Genomic DNA, 23984 nt, shown 5'->3' with positions numbered 1-23984 from the left:
CTTTGCCGTCATGCCCGGTCCGGCAGGTCCTCAAATGACAGGTGCTGCCGATACACGTGAGGCCTCTTGGGTGGGCTGCATGCTGCCCTGCCTGTTTGGGGGTGAGGGGAGGGGGTGGTATTCCAGAGGGTGAGGTGTGGGGGTGGTAGGGTGGAGAGTGGGGGCTGGGGTGCAGGGGTGGTGAGTGGAGAGTGGGGACTGGGGTACGGGGTGGGGGGGTTGGGCACACCCATATGGCCGGTGGCACTCTGCAGAACCATGGGCCACAATGGTGCGCAGAAAATAGTTGCCTTGTGTGCCCCCCACCAGCCCCTTCCCCCACAGCCCTTGCTGGCGTCCACCTCCCCTCACCCCAGCTAGTGTGAGGCCCGGCAACCCACAGTGGCCTCCCTGCATGTCCTACCTCCCCTTTCTCCCTCATAAGGCACGGCGTCGGTTTCTCAATTTTCATAAGCACAAGTGACCCTCGCCATCGGCAATTCCCCTGGTGGAGATGGATCATCACAGAGGCCCCGGAGAATATCAGGTCAGGCGGAGTGGAATGCACTGACTCCGCTGTCGAGGGACCGGAGAATTGCAATTTGATGTGAAACGGACACAGCCACGATTTCGGCATCAAGACTGAATCTCCACCCAATTGCCCCCCCCGATTTCGCCGTCAGCCAATGGGGAATCCCGCCCCATGTGTTTCGACATCAATTGCCGATTAAGTCGATCCAGGTATTTCCGAACATTTATAATGATGCTGACTGAATATTATGCCACTCTTCAAATTTGCACTGGGGGGCAATGTTTCTCCACGACAGTTTCTAATTTCAAAATTTAGGAAGGAATAAGATGGTAGGTATATTACTACTAATTATCAGATAATTATTGAAATTGTCTTGTGCACTTAGATCTTCTGTGCTTGATATTTGGATCTTCTGCAATGCCTCCTTCCGCTGTTTCACCCCCATTTTGAGTATTTCCAATTCCACAGAGGTGAACATGATAACCAACCAAAAATTGGAACGAGCAAAATAAAAGCAATGTTTACTGCTCGACAAGAAAGTGAAGCGCTGGGTATTTTGTTTCTTTAAGTGAATTAGATTTGGATTTGAGCTTCAAGGGTTGAGATGAACTCAGAGTCAGGGCCTTCACCTTGAACAGTAGTGATAAGCCAAAACTGTGGGCTTGCAGGGTCCTGACAGATTTTCTTCTCCCCAGTGTTCAGAATGCTTCACTGCTTTGTAATTTAGATAAAAAACAGGAGAAGCCCAGAGAGTTGGGGTCAGTGAGTTCAATGTTAATTAAGTCTGCAATTTGAACTTGTGTTCCTCAGGCTTCGGGAGATGAGCTCCATTGCACGAGCTGTGTATTGATTAGGCAATGGAATTATGTTAATGATTGCAGATTTCAATAGGCAAATGCAGGTTGATTTAAAAGAATCATGTGAACTCACTACATTTGCAAAGACATATTTTTATTTCAGAGCAGTTTTATTTCAGATACATATACAACCATGAAGCTTGAGAGAGATTTCATTGATGCTTTGCAGAGATTTTCAGGTTCATTTCCCTCCTTTGTTCTCTCTTCCCACCAACCCTGGAAAAAAGTCAGTAGTGTTTATCGCGAATTCCTCAAGCAGGAGAGACATTTCCACCTTTTGCATTAAACGTGCAGATTTAAAAATATAAATGACATATACTTAACAATTATTCATGGAATAATTTATCCGATTAAGGGGTGATAATTATTTGGAGTAATATGTGATGCAGAGTTTTAGATATCAAAATATGAGCAGTCTGATTTAAGATATGAAATGCTCGCCAAGTTGCGAGTTCAACTTCAAATGTTGTGGTGAGTTGCGTACAGGGCCTGCTGTAGAGGACTCAGATTCCGACCTATCTTTTTTGGCCATTCCCGCCAGTGGGGTCGTCCAGTCCTGCTAACGGTGACCTCCTGCCACGGGTTCTCGGGTAGCGGAGGGTGTGAATGGGAAGATCCATTGACAGTGGCGGGACCTGAAGATCCCGCTTCCGGCCAATGGTGGGTCGCCTCCACCACTGTAAAATTTCCCGTGAGGTTGGGGGAATTATGCACAATAAAATATTGGTGCATTTAGCAGCCCTGTTGGAAAGCCTGCAGTCAATGTCAAAGAGCAAGGAGTGGTCCAGCATCAACCTGGCACAGGGCTTTTCACCAGGCTTGGTGCCCATCCTTTCCAATCTGGAAATGGTGGAAACCGCATGCGTGTACTTGCAAAGCCAACCATTACGCAGTGCCTGACGGCCAATGTGTCCATTTCCATTGCCTCTCTGCCAGTCTTTATGCTGGTTACTATCAGGCCCTCTGATGTATGCTTGCCTAAATGGTTGAGTCTGAAGCCTGGAATTCTCTGGCCAGTGCTGCTTGAAGCCAGCCTACAAGGCCACCTGCATTCTTTTTAACTTATACCCAGCAGCCACGTTTACTGGTATTGCAGGCAGATGAGTCGATCATGGACAGGCCAGCCAGAAAGGAACTAGGGTGGTTGCCTCATCCATTCCTCCTCTTCTTCTTCACCTGTTCGCCACTTGGCTGATGGGAAGGATGGGGCTCTTATATACAGAATGCAACAGACCACCATGAATCTTGGTGCATGCACTGTCAACATTTTTGCAGAGCTACCCCAGAGCAGTCCAGGCAGAGGAAGTGCTGTGTAAGAACCCCATATTTTCTGTGCTTGCTTTTGTTTTTATATATATATATATTTATATATATGTGTATATATTTATGTATATATATGCTGTCTTTGTGTACATTGACTGTATGCTGTCTTTGTGTACATTGACTGAGCAGCAATGTCATGAGCCATGTCAGTGGATAGTCCTTGTCGACCAGAAGTCATGCTATAGTGCAGGGGTTTTCAAAGTGCAGGCTGTGACCCATGGGAGTCGTGGATCAGTCGCGCCGTTCCTGCGGTGGTCTCGATAGCGGGAGAAGTGTCCAATGGCTGCTACCGGTTTTTACATCGAGCATGGCGGCCACTGCCCCCTTTTAAATGTGAATAAATGGGGCTATGTGGAGTCTTCCGGCCAGAAGCAGCAGCAGAGAGCAGGGCACGTGCCCAGCACACGTACATGACATGAAGCACCCTCAAAGTATATGCTTTTGGTGCCAAATCACGGAGCTGTACTCCTTCCATTTTCCAGCTGCTGGTAAGCAAGGCCGGTGAACTGTGAAGATGAATGGTTTTCTTAAAAGTAAGAGATGATCAGTGACTCAAATAGGCAGTTTACCTATTGGGCAGGATCTCAGAACAGAATCTGCTGGAGAGAGCAGCACAGGAGAGTCCAGGACAGGACAGAGCAGTGCTAGTGTTGGCTCTGTACAGAGCTCCAGGGCCTTTGGTTAGCAATCTACAAAGAAGAAACTTAATTTAGGAACAAAGCAGTACAGGTTGAGCTTGCCTTATTTTAAATGCTTGGGGCCGAGAGTGTCTTGGATTCTGGAATTTTTCAAATGTTGGAATAACAAGCTTCAAAGACCCTGGGACACTGCTCAGAATCACGGTCAGTGCTGTGTCTGATGGGGACTATGTGGCTTCCTTCATGACAGGGAATTAGGTACCGGGTTCAACTCTTTTGGTGCAACAAATTCATGTCAATTGGAGGAATACACACACGCACATGTGTCCAGCCACAGGAATGGGATGGAGTGCTAGGAACAACAAACACTGAGGTCACAAAACGTGATTTTGGTGCTTGAAAAAAAGTGTGGATTTTAGAGTTTTTGAATTTCGGAATTTTGAAAAGGGTACTCAACCTGTATAAAGATGATTTCTTGAGGTATGGTTTTGTCAATTGTGCCAATGCAAATAAGGATGCAAAGCCCATGTGTGTTATATGCAGGGAAGTACTGGCAAATGAAAGGAGAAGTTTCAGATTTTGAAAGAGAGGTGGTGGGTGAAGAATTCCTTTTGAGGTTGAGTCAGTTATCATAGAATTTACAGTGCAGAAGGAGGCCATTCGGCCCATCGAGTCCGCACCGGCTCTTGGAAAGAGCACCCAACCCAAGGTCAACACCTCCACCCTATCCCCATAACCCAGCAACCCCACCCAACACTAAGGGCAATTTTGGACACTAAAGGGCAATTTAGAATGGCCAATCCACCTAACCTGCACATCTTTGGACTGTGGGAGGAAACCGGAGCACCCGGAGGAAACCCACGCAGACACGGGGAGGATGTTATTAACTTAGAGCTGACTCCAAATTAAAAGAGCATGCTGCTTTTGCTGGCCTGTAATACCGCATTAATAACACACCAAAAGCCCATGAGGCTGTCAGCATTCTGGTGCAGCACCTACCAGGAGTACCCAGTAAAACACACATTTTGTTGCTATTTCCCTTCACTATGACCTACATGTGCAAGGTTGGTATTTCTGTTTTCATAAAGATGAAGACGGCACAATGCGCAATGCCCTCTGTTACTTTGAACCAGGTTCAAGTGAGATCATGAGGACCAAGCACACTCCCCTTTCAAATTAAAGGTATACGTGGGCCCCGAAGGTTGGCCAGCGTGGGTCCCACAGGTCAGCTGGTGTGGGTCGCAAAGGTTGGTCGGCATGGGTTGCGAAGATCAGCCAGTTGGAAAAGTTGGTCCCAGCAAAAAAAGTTTGAACGACGCAGCTATAGTTCATTCTGATGGCTCAAATGAACTTGGCACAGTGGATCGTTGCAAAATGAATGCATCATCATCGCTACTGTGATACCAGACATTGACCTTCAGAGTTCACTTCATATGGTGCTGGATGGTGAGTAAGTGAAATCCATTTTCAGTTGTGGTTTAACTTAGGACGCCACGGTAGCACAGTGGTTAGCACTGTTGTTTCTCAGCAAGAGGGTCCCAGGTTCGATTCCCGGCTTGGATCACTATTGGTGCGGAGTCTGCACGTTCGCCCTGTGTCTGCGTGGGTTTCCTCCGGGCACTCCGGTTTCCTCTCACAAGTCCCGAAAGACGTGCTGTCAGGTAATTCAAACATTCTGATTTCTCCCTCTGTGTACCAGAACAGGCGCCGGAATGTGGCGACTAGGGGCATTTCACAGTAACTTCATTGCAGTGTAATGTAAGCCTACTTGTGACAATAAAGATTATTATTATTATATCTGTGAAATTGTTTTCACTCGGCTGCGATTGACGGCTTCCAGCCACACCCAGCTCTTTCCATTATTCCATTCATCTCCTTCACAGAGTGTCTTTGAGTGCTCAGCTGTGAAACTAACCAGTCAAGTGCTTTAAGTGCTCTCATTTCCCCTTTTTCTCTCCAGAAAGTGCTTAACTGTCTTTGATGTGGTCTAGGAGCTGTCAATCATAGCTAGATGTTTTTAAACATTGCAGATAGTTTCATGGCTGGGTACTTCAAAAAACAAAAAACTCCAGAGAGAGGGAGAAAGAAAACCTCAGAGAGAAGGAGACGATATTCAAGTAAACCACAAGGCGATGACTGACCATATCAGTGCAATGAAATGCATGAACTGCATGTAGATTATTCAGTTCCACAGGAAAATGTTCACATCAGAGCTGAACGTGAAAGTTTGAAGTCTAAGATTCCTACTGAGTTTATACCGGTGAAAACGTATGATAAACTCAAGGCTTCAATGAATCAAGTTGTGCGAGTACGGAACAAAAACATTTCAGAGATGACGTCAAGGTACGAGGATGAAAGTGACCCACAATTCGAAGTTGGTAATGCAAAGCAGGAGTTGAAAAAACGTAACCGGATATATAAGCAAAACAATAGGCATATACGCTCAACTAGCGAAGCTTTTCATTCACCACAATCGGCTGGTCAGGAAGAAAGGACCCCACCAGACATACTGAGTACCGAACTACCATCAGTCCCAGAGGTTCACAAGTCCCTTCGAATCACAATGAAACAACATCAGCCACCAATGCAACAAAGAGGCGACGGAACAATGCTCTCCAGCTAATGTCAACATACATACATTCCAATAAGAGACTGACTAGAAGAACAAACAGTTGTTAATGTATGCGAATAGTGGGAAATATGGGTAATGGTGCTCCGGTTTCCTCCCACAGTCCAAAGATGTGCAGGTTAGGTGGATTGGCCATGATAGATTGCCCTTAGTGTCCAAAAAAGGTTAGGAGGGGTTATTGGGTTATGGGAATAGGGTGGAATGAGGGTTTAAGTGGGTCGCAGACTCAATGGGCCGAATGGCCACTTTCTGCACTGTATGTTCTATGTTCTATGTTCTTTTCAAAAAAATTTTTTATTGAAGTTTTCACAAAATATCAACAACAAAATAAAAAAGGAACCCAATGAAATTAAATACAAAACAAAATAAAACAACTCCGTGCCCCCCTCCCCCTACACGTAAATAATGAATTAACACCCCAAATTAACACACAGCAAACATAGCAAATATATACACCCCCTCAGATCCCCCAGTGTAGACAAACAAAATATAAAATAGAACCCTCCCCTCCCCCTCCGGGTTGCTGCTGCTGCTGACCATTGGCTACCGTTCTGCCAGGAAGTCCAAGAACGGTTGCCACCGCCTGAAAAACCCTTGCACCGATCCCCTTAAGGCTAATTTCACCCTCTCCAATTTAATAAACCCCGCCATATCGTTGATCCAGGATTCCATGCTCGGGGGCCAAGCATCCTTCCACTGAAGAAGAATCCTTCGCCGGGCTAGCAGGGACGGAAATGCCAGAATTCCGGCCTCTTTCGCCTCCTGCAACCCCAAATATTGCGAGCCCCCAGCCCGGTTTGACCCTGGATCCTACCACCCTTGACACCGTCCTTGCTATGCCCTTCCAAAACTCCTCCAGCGCTGGGCATGCCCAGAACATATGGATGTGGTTTGCTGGGCTCCCTGAGCACCTAACACACCTGTCCTCACCGCCCCAAAAATGGCTCATCCTTGTCCCGGTCATGTGTGCCCTGTGCAGCACCTTAAACTGGATGAGGCTGAGCCTCGCGCACGAAGAGGAAGAGTTCACCCTCCCTAGGGCATCTGCCCACGTCCCGTCCTCGATCTCCTCCCCCAACTCCTCGTCCCACTTACCTTTCAACTCCACCACCGAGGCCTCCTCCTGCATCACCTGCTAAGTTGCCGAGATCTTCCCCTCTCCAACCCATTCCCCCCGAGAGCACCCTGTCCTGTACCGTGCGTGGCAGCAGCAGCGGGAATTCCACCACTTGCCGCCTGGCAAACGCCCTTACCTGTAAGTACCTAAAGGTGTTCCCCAGGGGGGGGAGCCCGTACTTCTCCTCCAGCTCACCCAGGCTCGCGAAATTCCCATCCACAAACAGGTCCCCAACCTTCTTATCCCTGCCCTGTGCCACCCCGAAAACCCTCCAACTATTCTCCCTGGGACAAACCGGTGGTTCCCCTGTATTGGGGTCCACACCGAGGCCCCCACTTCCCGCCTATGCCCCCTCCACTGCCCCCAGATTTTGAGGGTAGCCGCCACCACCGGGCTGGTGGTATATGTCATTGGAGGGAGCGGCAGCGGTGCCGTTGCCAGCGCCTCCAGACTCGTACCCTCACAAGACGCCGTCTCCAGCCTCTTCCATGCAGCCCCCTCCCTCTCCATCACCCACTTGCGCACCATCGCCACATTGGCGGCCCAGTAGTACCCACAGAGGTTGGGCAGTGTGAGCCCCCCCCCCCATCCCTACTCTGCTCCAGGAACACCCTTCGCACCCTCTTCCCCATGTTGAGCTTGTGCCCTGAGAAATCCCCGAACTCCCTGAGGATCCTCATTACCTCCGGCATTCCCCCCACCGGGTCCGCCACATATAGCAGCAAGTCGTTCGCGTAGAGCGACACCCTATGCTCCTCTCCACCCTGCACCATCTCCCTCCAGTTCCTCGACTCCCTCAGTGCCATAGCCAGGGGTTCAATCGCCAGTGCGAAGAGCAGGGGGGACAGGGGACACCCCTGTCTCATCCCTCGATGCAACCAAAAGTACTTAGACCTCCTCTTGTTCGTGGCCACACTCACCATCTGGACCTCGTACAACAGCCTAACACAACTAACGAACCCCTCCCCAAACCCGAACCTCTTCAGCACCTCCCACAAGTACCCCCACTCTACCCTATCGAAGGCCTTCTCAGCGTCCATCGCTACCATTATCTTCGCCTCCCCCTCCCTCGCCGGCATCATAATAACGTTCAGGAGCCTCCGCACATTTGCATTCAATTGCCTCCCCTTCACGAACCCCGTCTGGTCTTCGTGGATCACCTGCGGCACCCAGTCCTCAATTCTCGTGGCTAAGACCTTCGCCAGCACCTTGGCATCTACATTTAACAGCGAAATCGGCCTGTAAGACCCAAACTGCAGGGGATCCTTGTCCTGCTTCAGGATCAAGGAGATCAGTGCCCGGGACATGGTTGGGGGCAAAGCCCCCTCCTCCCTTGCCTCATTGAAGGTCCTAACTAACAACGGGCTCAACAGGTCCACATATATTTTGTAGAATTCGACCGGGAAACCGTCCAGCCCCGGTGCCTTCCCCGCCTGCATGCTCCCTATCCCTTTGGCCAGCTTCTCCAGCCCAATCGGGGCACCTAATCCCGCCACCAGTCCCTCGTCCACCTTCGCAAACCTCAATTGGTCCAGAAAGCGGCCCATCCCTCCCTCCTCCAGTGGGGGCTCGGACCGATACAGTTCCTCATAAAAGTCCCTGAAGACCCCATTGATGCCAACCCCACTCCGCACCACACTCACTCCCCTGTCCTCAACTCCCCCGATCTCCCTAGCTGCATCCCTCTTCCGAAGCTGATGCGCCAGCATCCGGCTTGCCTTTTCCCCATATTCATAAACCGCCCCCTGGTCCTTCCTCCACTGCGCCTCCGCCTTCCTGGTGGTCAACAGGTCGAATTCGGCCTGGAGGCTACGCCTCTCCCTCAGCAGTCCCTCCTCCGGCACCTGCGCGTACCTCCTGTCTACCATCACCATCTCCCCCACCAGCCTCTCCCTCTCCCTCTGCTCTCTCCTCTCCTTGTGGGCCCTAATGGAGATCAGCTCTCCCCTAACCACCGCCTTCAGCGCCTCCCAGACCATCCCCACTTGGACCTCCCCATTATCGTTGGCCCCACACCCCCGACTCGGGCCTCTCCATCCTCCACAGGGCCCCACCCCCCCTACCGGCCATCCACCCCTGCTCCATTTACTTGCCCCCCTCCAAGAGCCCACCCGACAGACCCAACCAAAACAGTACCCAACCCACCCTAACCACCCTCACCGAATCAAAAAAAAAAGAAACAAGAGCAAAGAACCCCCCCTCAAAATGTAACACACCAACAGCAATCCCCGACCACCCATCCCGACCCTCAGTTTGTGTCCAGCTTCTCGGCCTGAACAAAGGCCCACGCCGCCTCCGGGGACTCAAAATAATGGTGCCGGTCCTTGTAGGTGACCCACAGTCGCGACGGCTGCAGCATGCCAAACCTCATCCCCTTCCTGTGCAGCACCGCCTTCGCCCGGTTGTACCCGGCCCTCTTCTTCACCACCTCCGCGCTCCAGTCCTGATATATTCAAACCTCCATGTTCTCCCACCTGCTGCTCCTCTCTTTCTTGGCCCACCTGAGCACGCACTCCCGATCAGCGAACTCGTTAGCCTTGGGCCTCCTCGCCAGCACTCTATGGGCCCCTTCCAGCTCCAGGGGCTCCTGGAAGGACCCCGCTCCCATCAGTGAGTTTAACATGGTGACCACATAGGCCCCCACGTCCGACCCCTCCAGCCCCTCCAGGAAGCACAGGATCCGCAGATTCTTCCTCCTCGACTGATTCTCCATCTCCTCGAACCGCTCCTGCCATTTCTTGTGAAGCGCCTCGTGCGCATCCACCTTTACCGCTAGGCCCAAGATCTCGTCCTTGTTATCGGAGACCTTTTGTCAGACCTCGCGGATCGCCACCCCCTGGGCCGCCTGGGTCTCCAGCAGCTTATCAATAGAAGCCTTCATCGGCTCCAGCAGGTCGGCTTTGAGCTCCCTGAAGCAGCGCTGGACAACCTCCTGCTGCTCATGCGCCCACTGCATCCACACTGCCTGGTCCCCGCCCGCCGCCATCTTGCTCTTCTTCCCTCGCACTTTCTTTGGGTTCAGCACCACTTTTTTAGTCGCCCCGCTCCTGGTCCAAGCCATACACTGTCGGGGGAATATTGCAGTCTTCTTCCCACACCGGGAAATGTCGAAAAAATGCTGTTGGGGGCCCTGAAAAGTCCGTTCCAAACGGGAGATGCCGAACGTGCGACTTAGCTCTGCATAGCCGCAACCGGAAGTCTTATGTTCTATGTTTTATGATCGATGGTGGAACAGACTCAATGGGCTAAATGGCAAAATTCCACTCCTATGTTTTATGGCTTGGCACCAAGACAAGAAAAAGCACACCACGCAGTCTATAGATCAAGGTGGGAAGCTTTCCTCAAGGTTGGCAGTGAGCTCCAACGAGTTGAAAATGACTGCAAGAAACAGCAACATATCAGCAAGAGATCAACAGATGAAAATATTCAAATATGGATTTAATACAGCTTAAATGCATCCCGACTACAACTAAAGGGGAAACATCAGTTTATTGGATAGATATACAGCAAAAAACATTTTCACATTCAATAAAGACAAAGATGACAAGATAAGAAAACAAATGAAAATATACAGTCTTGAAAGGAAAGAAATAGAGAAAGTAAGCAATACAGAATATTAAAGATGATCGATGATCAATATAAAATTAAATGATGCAGGATTTTATAAGAATAGAAGTAAATGAAGGATAGTCACAGGAGGGGTGACAGCAGCTAAAAATGAATAGGCCCATCCTGCATTTCATCATAAGGGAATGAGAGAGAGGTAGTTCAAATTCATCCCTTTACTGAATAAGGTGAAAATAGAATTGAAGAGAATATGAAGGAGCCAATGTTAGAGATAAATATTCAAAAGGGCAAATGTATCAAAAAGGTTAATCGGACCGGACTGAAAGGTTAAGATGGTATGCATTCCAAAGGTTGGCTGGTGAAAAGCAGAAGCACTGTTCATCATTTCCAGGAAATCTTTGGGAAAATTAATTATACCGAACCACTGGAGAGTAACAGATACTGTTCCCTTGCCAAAAACAAACGAGAAAAGGATTTTCAGGAAATTATAGGTGAATTAGCCTTACTCCAATTATGGGAAAAGCTTGTCAAGCCTATTGTATGTTAGGTGTCACCAAGAGGGATTTGTAAAGGCCAGGCCTTACTTGACAACATTAATTGAATATTTTGAGGAAGACACAAAGCACATAGGTACAGGGGATCTGGTGGATGCCACACAAATGGAAATTTAAACCATTGCAAATTGTGACCTTTTAGATTGGAAGCATGTGGTTGGCGTGCGCCCCTGGGATTTGTGCTGGGACTTCGATTTTGTTTTCTATTTAGATAAATAATTTTGATGGTGACACAAGACAAACAATGTTGATGTCAGCTGATTACACCCTTAAATGAGGTAAAATAATGAGGTGGAATAATATAAATGACTGCAGGTGCATGTCGGCAGGTTTCTAAAAATATATTTTTATTCACATTTTTCACTTTATACCACACAAAATAACAAGAGTAAACACATTTGCACATATTAAAAACAAACAAACACACAAAATATCCCCTCACAAAATCCAGACCCCCATTCCCTTCTCCCCCCTTCCCCCTGAACAACTAATGGCGACCAATTCCTTGAAATAAATAATAAACAGCTGCCAACTCTGCTAGAACCCCTCGACAGCTCCCCTCACGGTGTACTTGAATTTCTCGAGGTACAGGAACTCTATCAGGTTTCCCAGCCACACCGAGGCACTGGGAGAAGATGGAGACCTCCACCCCTGCCGTACTCACCTCCGGGCAGTCAGCAAGGCGAAGACCAGGACATCAGCACCCGCGCCCAGCTGCAGCTCCAGCGAGTCTGACACCCTAGATATGGAAACTAAAAGACAAGCCTCCAGCTCAATTGTCGAAATGGTGTTAAAGAAGGTGACCCAAAAACTCAGGAGCTTGGGATAGAACCAGAACATGTGAGTGTGGTTAGTTGGACTTCTTGAACAGTGCTCACCCCGGCAAAGAAACAACTCATTCTGGACACGGTCAAGTACGCCCTAAAAACAACATTAAGTCACGCACGGGGACATGGAGTTCACCCTATGAAGGGCCTCACTCCACACCTCATCATCTAATATGATTCCCAACTCCTCCTCCTACCAAACCTAAGCCCCTTCACTGACACGGAATCTTCTGACAAAATCCGTCCATAAATACCGGAAGTGCTCCCCTCCTCTAACTCTGCAAGCGAAAGAACCTTCTCCATTTGAGATGTTGGCGGCGCCATGGGGAATGATGGGTGTGGTAGTCTGTGTAGAGGTATTACGGTACCTGGTAATGCTGGAAAACCATTGGTAGATATTGTACGGTTCCTATTGGTCAAGCTGTATGGTAGCTCCGCCCTGCAAGGCGGGGTATAAGAACCCGTGCCGCCCCAGCAGCTTTCTTTCTGTACCTGAGCTGCTGGGGGAAACATCTAGCTTATTAAAGCCTTCAGTAGGACTACAACCTCGCTTTAGTGGTCATTGATCGTGCATCAATTTAATAAGCTAAATTTAAAAGGATGGAGCTCCGAATCAAGCCGGAGTGTCTGCAACTCAGCCCGCATGTGGCCAACTCAGCGGCAACCTTCAAGCACTGGCTGCCGTGTTTTAAAGGATATCTCGGAACGGCCGGAAACACACCCACGGGAGAACAGAAATTGCAAGTCCTGCACTCGAGGGTGAGCCCGGAAATTTGCGCCCCCATCGAGGATGCGGACGACTTCGATGAAGCAATGGAGCTGCTAAAAGGACATTACATTCGCTTGGTAAACCAGGTCTACGCCCGACATCTGCTAGCAACGAGGCGACAAATCCCTGGGGAATCACTGGAAGAATTATACCGTGCGCTCCTGGTGTTGGGGAGAAACTGCAGCTGCCCGCAAGTTTCGGCGAGCCACCACACAGAACTCTTGATCCAGGACGCTTTCGTGGCAGGTATGCTGTCCTCCCAAATCCGCCAGCGATTGTTGGAAAAAGACACCCTAGGCCTCAAGGAGGCACGGGCCCTTGCAGGCTCCTTGGATGTGGCCTCCCGAAACGCCCGCGCTTACGTTCCCGACCGCGCGGCAGCCCCCTGGGCAGCGTGGAACCACTCCGCAGCCGACCCCGAGACATCCCCCACCCCCCCACAAGCTTGTGCTGCAAGGCGGCCTGGCAACCCCGGGGGGCCCCTCTGCTACTTTTGCGGGCAGGCCAAGCACCCCCGGCTGCGCTGCCCGGCCTGCACATCCACCTGCAAGGGATGCGGTAAAAAGGGCCACTGCGTGGTGGTATGCCAGGCCCATGTGGTTGCCGCGGTCTCTAGCGGTGAATGCGGACCGCCACCACAAACCTCTTCATGGTCCCCATGTGGCCAGCGGGTGCCGCCATCTTCCTCCTCCAGGGCCAAATGCGGCCCCTGGGCGCCGCCACCTTGTCCCGCGGACGCTACATTCGATGGATGGGTGCCGCCATTTTGTGCACCCCCAGCCATGTGCGACCAATGGGAGCCGCCATCTTGGATGGACTCCCAGGACCCCAGCTCGGCTGACCGCACACTGCCTGAAGAGAACACTCAACTGCTGCGATTAGCCTCGGTGACCCTGGACCAGTCCCGGCCTCGAACACTCTCAACTGCTACAACAACAGTACTAATCAATGGGCACGAGACGTCCTGCTTAATCGACTCTGGGAGCACGGAGAGCTTCATACACCCCGACACGGTAAGGCGCTGTTCTCTCCTCGTCCACCCCGTTAATCAAAAAATCTCCCTGGCCTCCGGTTCCCACTCAGTAGAGATAAAGGGGTTTTGTGTAGCAAACCTCACAGTCCAGGGAAGGGAGTTTAAAAATTACCGGCTCCACGTCCTTCCCCACCTCTGCGCGGCCACACTCCTAGGTTTAGACTTCCAGTGTAATCTCCAAAGTCTAACTTTAAAATTCGCCGGCCCTATACCCCCCCCCTCACTGTCTGCGGCCTCGCGACCTTCAAGGTCGATCCGCCTTCCCAGTTTGCAAACCTCACCCCGGATTGCAAACCCTTCGCTACCAGGAGCAGATGGCACAGTATCCAGGATCGGATCTTAATTAGGTCAGAGGTCCAAAGGCTACTGAGGGAAGGAGTCATTGAAGCCAGCAACAGTCCCTGGAGAGCTCAAGTCATGGTGGTAAAGACTGGGGAGAAGCAAAGGATGGTCATCGACTACAGTCAGACCATCAACATGTTTACGCAGCTGGACGCGTACCCTCTTCTGACCTGGTAAACAGGATCGCACATTGCAAGGTCTTCTCCACGGTGGATCTTAAGTCCGCCTACCACCAGCTCCCCATCCGCACTAGTGACCGCAAATACACTGCGCTCGAGGCAGATGGGCAGCTCTATCACTTCTTAAGGGTGCCCTTCGGTGTCACCAACGGAGTCTCGGTCTTCCAGTGCGAGATGGACCGAATGGTTGACTGGTACGGTTTACGGGCAACATTCCCGTATATCGATAATGTCACCATCTGCGGGCCGACCAGCAGGACTACGACACCAACCTCCGAAAATTCCTCCAGACTGCAAAGATCCTTAACCTTACATATAACAAGTATAAATGCTGTTCAGCACCGACCGCCTAGCCATCCTCGGCTACGTAGTGGGAAATGTAGTTATAGGCCCCGACCCTGAACGCATATGCGCCCCCTTATGGAGTTCCCCCTCCCTCACTGCTCTAAGGCCCTGAAGCGCTGCCTAGGGTTTTTCTCTTACTATGCCCAGTGGGTCCCCAACTATGCAGACAAGGCCCGTCCCCTGATCCATTGCACAGTTTTTCCCCTGTTGATAGAGGCCCGCCAGACCTTCAGCCGCATCAAAGCAGACATTGCAAAGGCCACGATGCACGCCATCGACGAGTCCCTCCCCTTCCAGGTCGAGAGCAACGCATCTGACGTAGCTCTGGCGGCCACCCTCAACCAAGCGGGCAGACCCGTGGCCTTCTTCTCACGTACCCTCCATGATTCCGAAATCCGCCACTCCTCAGTCGAAAAGGAGGCCCAGGCCATAGTAGAAGCTGTGCGACATTGGAGGCATTACCTGGCCGGCAGGAGATTCACTCTCCTCACTGACCAACGGTCAATTGCTTTCATGTTCGATAATGCACAGCGGGGCAAGATAAAAAACGACAAGATCTTGCGCTGGAGGATCGAACTCTCCACCTACAACTATGAGATCTTGTATTGTCCCGGGAAGCTAAATGAGCCTCCTGATGCCCTGTCCCGCGGCACATGTGCCAACTCACAAGTGGACCCCCTCCGAGCCCTCCACGAGGACCTCTGCCACCCGGGGGTAACTCGCTTTTTCCACTTTATCAAGACCCGCAACCTGCCCTACTCCATTGAGGTGGTCAGGACAGCCACCAGGGTCTGCCAAATCTGCGCGGAGTGCAAACCGCACTTCTACCGGCCAGAGAAAGCACACCTGATAAAGGCTTACCGTCCCTTTGAACGCCTCACAATGGGCTTCAAAGGGCCCCTCCCCTCCACCGACCGCAATACGTACTTCGTGAATGTGATTGACGAGTACTCCCGGTTCCCATTTGCCATCCCCTGCCCCGACATGACCGCAACCACCGCCATCAAGGCCCCCCATAGCATCTTTGTACTGTTCGGGTTCCCCGCTTACATACATAGTGATAGGGGGTCCTCCTGCTCAGCAAGGGCATCGCCTCGAGCAGGATGACCAGTTACAACCCCCAGGGTAACGGACAGGTAGAGAGGGAGAACGGAACGTTCTGGAAGACTGTCCTGCTGGCCCTACGGTCCAGGAACCTCCCAGTCACCCGCTGGCAGGAAGTCCTCCCGGATGCCCTCCACTCCATCCGGTCACTGCTTTGTACCACGACCAACCAAACACCTCACGAACGTCCCCTTGTCTTCCCCAGGAAGTCCTCCTCTGGGACCTCGCTCCCGACCTGGCTGGCAGCTCCCGGACCCATCCTGCTCCGAAAACACGTGCAGGCGCACAAGTCGGACCCGTTGGTCGAGCGGGTCCACCTTCTCCACGCTAACCCCGAGTACGCCTACGTGGCGTACCCCGACGGCCGACAAGATACGGTCTCCCTACGAGACCTGGCGCCCGCCGGATCCCCACACACACCCCAGCCACCAATCCCACCCTCCCTCCCACCAGTGCACCTGACAGGAGGATCGGTCCTTCCGCCGGCCCCGTCTAGGCCCCCCCACCCACCGACGCACCCCGCAGACGCTCCCTTCCCAGGTCAACCGTTTTCCCCACCAGCGCCATCTAGGGGTGTTGAAGCTGCCACAGAGATCGAGGCCACGCTCCCGGAGTCACAGACGCCCGAGCCTCCACCGGAGTCACCACCGAAGCTTCGACGATCACAGAGGACGACCAGGGCCCCCGATCGACTGATTGCTTCATTTTAAAGTGTATAGTTAATTATGAATCTGTAAATAGTTGCAAAACGCTGTACAGAGGTATTACGGTACCACCATAACTATAATTTCTACCACGTTACCATGTTGTAGTATCAAGCCACCACCCCTGCCGGACTCTTTTTTTAACAGGGGGTGAATGTGGTAGTCTGTGTAGAGGTATTACGGTACCTGGTAATGCTGGAACACCATTGGTAGATATTGGACGTTTCCTATCGATCAAGTTGTATGGTAGTTCCGCCCTTCAAGGCGGGATTTAAGAGCCCGTGCCGCTCCAGCAGCCTTCTTTCTGTACCTGAGCGGCTGGGGGAAACATCTAGCTTATTAAAGCCTTCAGTTGGACTACAACCTCGCTTTAGTGGTCATTTGATTGTGCATCACTTGGAAAATCTGTTTCGCAAATTGCAAACATGAAGACATGTGAATGAACCTGAACCCGAGAGCCCAAACCTTTCCATCAGCTCCTCCAGACTGGTTAACTGCCCCTCCAGGAACATGTCGCCCACTTCTTTCCATCACCTTCCCTTCCCACCTCGAATGTGGCATCTAATCTCACTGGCACAAACAGATGCTCAGCACAGATGAGAGCCAGCATCGACACTGACCCCAATTTGGATGTAGGCAGGTTTGGGGAGAGAGCCAATGGGTTGCAGGTTTGGATGAATGTAGAAAAATGGCACATTTTTCAGTCAATGAAGGGTAAAAGATTGTGTACTGTAAACCTGAGACTTTTAACAGAGTGAAGGATCAGAGATGCAAAGATACAGAGTCATAAATGTTTACAGCTGGATGCACAGATATAAAAGATCATAAAGGCAATTGAATTTCATATGATTCCATTTCCATAACTTAGATAGTTAGATAGAAAGTACAGTTCATGAGTTTTAGTGTCGGTGTACTGAGATGGAGGTAGATGTCACCTTTCTGTCTATAGAAACTGACCATGTGTTTGTGGACGATGTTACTGTGAGGTAGTATCTAAATAACGAACAGAAGAGAACAAAGAGTGCAGTATGAGATAGAATATAACAGAGACACCAAGACGAGCTTGGGAAGGGAAACTGTTTGGAGAGTTATTGAAGCAAATGCAGCAAGACATTTATTCATTCCATGAACTGTTTACGTCTGAGTGTCTGGTTAAGTCAATTCATTGGGTGTTTAGTGTCAGAGAGTTGTGGGTGGAATTATCCATACTCATCCGTGACGGGATCCGTTGCCAGCAAGAATGGCAAATTTGGCGTCCCAGCCAAATGTCCATTCACTTTCAGCAGCATCGGAAAATTCAAGCCACAAGCGAGGATGGAAGAGTGTTACAGCACAAAAAGTGGCCCTTCAGCTCATCATGTCTGCGCTGGCCATCACACACCTATCTATTCTAAATCCATTTTCCAGCACTTTGGCGTGTGATGTTGTTTCAAGCACTTATCTAAATGCTTCTTAAATGTTGTGAAGGTTCCCGCAACTAAGGTTTGGGCAGCCCGGTAGCACTGTGGCTTCACAGCGCCAGGGTCCCAGGTTCGATTCCCCGCTGGGTCACTGTCTGTGCGGAGTCTGCACGTTCTCCCCGTGTCCGCGTGGGTTTCCTCCGGGTGCTCCGGTTTCCTCCCACAGTCCAAAGACGTGCAGGTTAGGTGGATTGGCCATGCTAAATTGCCCTTAGTGACCAAAAAAGTTGGGAGGGGTTGTTGGGTTATGGGGATGGAGTGGAGGTGGGGGCTTGGGTGGGTCAGTGCAGACTCGATGGGCCGAATGGCCCCCTTCTGCACTGTATGTTCTATGTTCTAACTACCACTCTTTCAGGCAGTGAGTTCCAGATTCCCACCACCCTCTCGGTGAAAAAGTGTTTCCTCAAATCTCCTCTAAATCCCCTGCCCCTTACCTTAAATCTATGGCCCCTGGTAACTGACCCCTCTACTAAGGGGAAAAGATTCTTCCTATCTGCCCTATCTATGCCCCTCATAATTTTGTACACCTCAATCAGGTCTTCCCCTCAGCCTTCTCTGTTCTAAGGAAAACAACCCTAGCTTAACCAGCCTTCCCAGGATAATCGAAAGTGTGGCGACCAGAACTGCACTCAGCACTCCAGCTGTAGCCTAACAGGCATTTTACACAGCTTCATCATAACCACCCTGCTCTTATATTCTATGCCTTGGCTAATAAAGGCAAATATCTCATATGCGTTCTTAAACATGTTATCTACCTGCCTGGCTGCCTTCTGGGATCTATGGACATGCACCACAAGGTCGTCTCTCTGGTCTTCTGTACTTCTTTGTGTCCTAATGTTCATTGTTTATTCCCTTGCCTTATTAGTTGTCCCAAATTACATCACCTCACACTTTTCAGGGTTAAATTCCTATTCTGCCTATCTGACCATCTGATCATCCTGTCTTCTAAGGTTTCCCTCCGGCGATTTACCACACCACCAAATTTGATGTCATCAGTGAGAAGCTCACTTTAGGATAATTTAGAAGCCAACTACATTTCGCTGGATGGAACAATAGGTCTATAAAGACAGAGCACGATATATGCAGAGAATAAATTCACCTCACACAATCCCTTGATGCAGTTGCAATATCTAGCCCAGTAGATCAACTCTTCCCACCTCTTTGAAACATTTATAGGACATTTGAATTCTCATGCATGTGAACAGTAATGATGGTAACCATGGGCACCAGCAGCAGGAAAGAAACACTCCAAAGTCAATGTGCGTACAAAAACGCAAAAGAAAAAACTTGCAATAAAGAAATAATAATTGGTCACTTGCCTCATGCTATGAAATAATGGTGAATTTCTAGACTTAATGCTATTTTGATATGACATTTGATTAGAGACAGTCATTATAGAAATTTTCAAGTAATTATTCAAAAGTTCAACTAAAAGTCACTTATTTAACAATACCGGCTTGTTGGCTATGGGCAGACTAATGATGAATTTAACATTGCTTATTAATGAGAGGAAATACTTAAAGAAGGTATAAGGCCTTCAATTTTCTTAACACTTGTCAAAGTGCAGGTAAATGCTGCTAAATAGCTACAGAGGGAGACCAAATGCACCATTGTTGCCAAATTATGTGTGCAACACTTCATATGCTATTCCCCAATGCGAAAGGCCCCAGCAGAGAAGATTCAGTCACATAAGCAGATTTCTGAGTAAATCAGTAATCTCCATGTCCTGAGTGCATGTGGGGAGAGGGGGCGCAGGTAAATTGCCTCCAACAGGCTAATGAGATCCAATGCCATGCTACCTATATTACTGAATTACTGAGGTTATTCATGAAGGCTCTGTCTTCACAACCTTGTCCCTCGCCTGAGGTGTGGTGATCCTCAGGTTAATCACCAATAAATTCTCCCCCTCAAAGGGGAAAGTAGCTTATGGTCATCTGGGACAAAGGCAACTTTGTACTTAGCACCTATATTACTGAAGGAAGTCATACAGAACACGGAAAAGGGTCTGATAATAATTTCAGTCCTCTGTAGATATGCAAAGAGATTCTTTACAAATATCTTGAACTCTTCATGACCTACGGCACTGTAGCGAGTAGGATGTGTGATCATATACAAGTTTGAACAATAAATGGGATAACTACAGACTCAGTGCGCTCATATTAGTTGTGGGCAAACCTTTAGATGCCATAATTCAAGATCAAATGCGCAACCATTTGGTGACACATGAGGTAATCAAAGACAATCAGCTTAGATTGCATGAAGACAATCAGCTGATGTCTCATGGAGCCTTGAGCCTTTTAGAAAAAAGTGAGTGCGCGTAATTAATGCTGTCACGCTGGCGAGGCGGGAACCGGCTTCAAACTGATCGAGGTGCCATCTTTAAAGGGTGGCCGACCAGCTCTGCAGCCGAACAGCACCCTTGCCACATCTCGGAGGTCTCGGGGTTCTTCCCCCCAACAATCATCTCCGGCAGATTCCAAGATTCCAAAAGCCACTCACTCCAGAGAGAATCGTATCTTTTGCCTCTCCGGATTTTGAGCCTGTGCCGAGTTCCTCACAGATGGAAAGAGAGGGTTTAAAATCATCCCCACTCAGTGTATGGAGGAAATTTATCTATTGTATTTGGTTTTGCAGAAAATATTCAGTAAAGTACCAAAAGGTTGCCTGTTACAAAAATCAGGTATATATATGGTAGTGAAAAGTAAAGTCGCCATAGTTCCCGAAGACCATAGGCTGCTCTCCCCTTTTGAAAGAGAGCTGACTGATGGTGATTTAACCTGAGGGTCACACACCTCAGGCGTAGGGCAAGGTTGAGAAGGCGGGGCCTTCTTGGATATTCTCAACCGGTACAGAAATTGAACCTGCACTGTTGGCATCGCTCTGAATCATGACCAGCCAACTGAGCTAACTGACCCCCAAGTATGGTAGTATAGTAGAATGGATACAACATGGGAAGAAAGAGAAGAAACAAATAAATAAAGGTAAACGAGTGCTGCTCAGATTAGAGAAGGGTGAGCAGTGAAGGAACTAAAAGGTCAATATTGAGTCTACTTTTGTTCTCAATTTATATAGATGATTTGGACCTGGGTAGAGTGCATATTCTTGGAATGTGTTGATGAGACAGAAGTAATTAGTTTGGCAAATGATTAGCACTGTAAAATAATTCAGGAGGGTATAGGTAAGTGATGCACGATCAATGACCACTAAAGCGAGGTTGTAGTCCAACTGAAGGCTTTAATAAGCTAGATGTTTCCCCCAGCAGCTCAGGTACAGAAAGAAGGCTGCTGGAGCGGCACGGGCTCTTATAACCCACCTTGCAGGGCGGAGCTACCATACAGCTTGACCAATAGGAAACATACAATATCTACCAATGGTGTTCCAGCATTACCAGGTACCGTAATCCCTCTACACAGACTACCACATTCACACCCTGTTAAAAAAGAGTCCGGCGGGAGTGGTGGATTGATATTACAAAATGGTAACGTGTTAGAAATTATAGTTATGGAGGTACCGTAATACCGCCATACAGTGTTTTGTCTTATTATCGTGCTATTTACAGATTCACAATTAACTATATACACTTTAAAATGAAGCAATCAGTCGATCGGGGCCTCTGTGATCGTCGAAGCTCTGGTGGTGACGCCGGTGGAGGCTCGGGTGTCTGTGGCTCCGAGAGCGTGGCCTCGATCTCTGTGGCAGCTTCGACACCCCTAGATGGCGCTGGTGGGGGAAACGGTTGACCTGGGAAGGGAGCGTCTGCGTGGTGCGTCGGTGGGTGGGGGCGGCCTAGACGGGGCCGGCGGAAGGACTGATCCTCCTGGGAAGGGGGCGGCTGTAAGGTGCACCAGTGGGAGGGAGGTTGGGACTGGTGGCTGGGGTGTGCGTGGGGATCCGGCGGGCGCCAGGTCTCGTAGGGAGACCTTATCTTGCCCGCCGTCGGGGTACACCACGTAGGTGTACTGGGGGTTAGCGTGGAGAAGATGGACCCACTCGACCAACAGGTCCGACTTGTGCGCCGACACGTGTTTTGGGACAAGGATGAGTCCGGGTGCTGCCAGCCAGGTCGAGAGCGAAGTCCCAGAGGAGGAATTCCTGGGGAAGACCAGGAGACGTTCGTGAGGTGTTTGGTTAGTCGTGGTACAAAGCAGTGACCGGATGGAGTGGAGGGCATCCGGGAGGACTTTCTGCCAGCGGGAGACTGGGAGATTCCTGGACCGTAGGGCCAGTAGGACGGTCTTCCAGACCGTTCCATTCTCCCTCTCTACCTGACCGTTACCCCGGGGGTTGTAACTGGTCGTCCTGCTCGAGGCGATGCCCTTGCTGAGCAGGAATTGACGCAGTTCGTCGCTCATAAAGGAGGACCCCCTATCACTATGTATTTAAGCGGGGAAACCGAACAGCGTAAAGATGCTATGGAGGGCCTTCATGACGGTGGTTGCGGTCATGTCGGGGCAGGGGATGGCGAATGGGAACCGGGAGTACTCGTCAATCACGTTCAGGAAGTACGTGTTGCAGTCGGTGGAGGGGAGGGGGCCTTTGAAGTCCATACTGAGGTGTTCAAAGGGACGGGAAGACTTTATAAGGTGCGCTTTTTCTGGCTGGTAGAAGTGCGGTCTGCACTCCGCGCAGATTTGGCAGACCCTGGTGGCTGACCTGACCTTCTCGATGGAGTAGGGCAGGTTACGGGTCTTGATAAAGTGGAAGAAGCGAGTGACCCCCGGGTGGCAGAGGTCCTCGTGGAGGGCTCGGAGGTGGTCCACTTGTGCGTTGGCACATGTGCCGCGGGACAGGGCATCAGGAGGCTCGTTTAGCTTCCCGGGACGATACAAGATCTCGTAGTTATAGGTGGAGAGTTCGATCCTCCACAGCAAGATCTTATCGTTTTTTATCTTGCCCGCTGTGCATTATCGAACATGAAAGCGACCGATCGTTGGTCATTGAGGAGAGTGAATCTCCTGCCGGTCAGGTAATGCCTCCAATGTCGCACAGCTTCTACTATGGCCTGGGCCTCATTTTCGACTGAGGAGTGGCGGATTTCGGAAGCATGGAGGGTACGTGAGAAGAAGGCCACGGGTCTGCCCGCTTGGTTGAGGGTGGCCGTCAGAGCTACGTCAGACGCGTAGCTCTCGACCTAGAAGGGGAGGGACTCGTCAATGGCGTGCATTGTGGCCTTTGCAATGTCTGCTTTGATGCGGCTGAAGGCCTGGTGGGCCTCTATCGACAGGGGAAAAATTGTGGATTGGATCAGGGGACGGGCCTTGTCCGCACAGCTGCGTAAACCTGTTGATGGTCTGAATGTAGTCGATGACCATCATATGCTTCTCCCTGGTCTTTACCACCACTACTTGAGCTCTCCAGGGACTGTTGCTAGCTTCAATGACTCCTTCCCTCAGTAGCCTTTTGGACCTCTGACCTAATAAAGATCCAATTCTGGGCACTGTACCATCTGCTCCTGGTGGCAACGGATTTGCAATCCGGAGTGAGGTTCTCAAACAGGGAAGGCGGATCGACCTTGAGGGTCGTGAGGCCGCAGACAGTGAGGGGGGTATAGGGCCGCCGAATTTGAAAGTTAGACTTTGGAGATTGCACTGGAAGTCTAACCCTAGGAGTGTGGCCGCGCAGAGGTGGGGAAGGACGTAGAGCCGGTAATTTTTACACTCCCTTCCCTGGACCGTGAGGTTTGCTACACAAAACCCTTTTATCTCTACTGAGTGGGAACCGGAGGCCAGGGAGATTTTTTGATTAACGGGGTGGACGAGGAGGGAACAGCGTCTTACCGTGTCGGGGTGTATGAAGCTCTCCGTGCTCCCAGAGTCGATTAAGCAGGACATCTCATGATGCCCGTTGATTAGTACTGTTGTTGTAGCAGTTGAGAGTGTTCGAGACCGGGACTGGTCCAGGGTCACCGAGGCTAATCGCAGCAGTTGAGTGTTCTCTTCGGGTGATGTGTGGTCAGCCGAGCTGGGGTCCTGGGAGTCCATCCAAGTTGGCGGCTCCCATTGGTCGCATATGGCTGGAGGTGCAC

The 23984-nt window shown here is 50.3% G+C and overlaps 1 long non-coding RNA gene across 1 annotated transcript in view; it reads right to left on the bottom strand.

The window, feature by feature from the left end:
- Positions 1 to 1476: 1476 nt before the first annotated feature.
- Positions 1477 to 23984, bottom strand: part of LOC140386003 (uncharacterized) — a 49964-nt gene continuing 27456 nt past the window's right edge. The window contains exon 3 of the long non-coding RNA XR_011933525.1: positions 1477 to 1584. This is a non-coding gene — a long non-coding RNA (uncharacterized lncRNA). The remainder of the gene's footprint in view (positions 1585 to 23984) is intronic.

The sequence above is a fragment of the Scyliorhinus torazame genome, chromosome 11, assembly GCF_047496885.1.
Source record: "Scyliorhinus torazame isolate Kashiwa2021f chromosome 11, sScyTor2.1, whole genome shotgun sequence".
In the NCBI taxonomy this organism is placed as follows: domain Eukaryota; kingdom Metazoa; phylum Chordata; class Chondrichthyes; order Carcharhiniformes; family Scyliorhinidae; genus Scyliorhinus; species Scyliorhinus torazame.
Note: the sequence above shows the minus strand (reverse complement) of the source record. Positions and strands in the feature narration are given on the sequence as shown.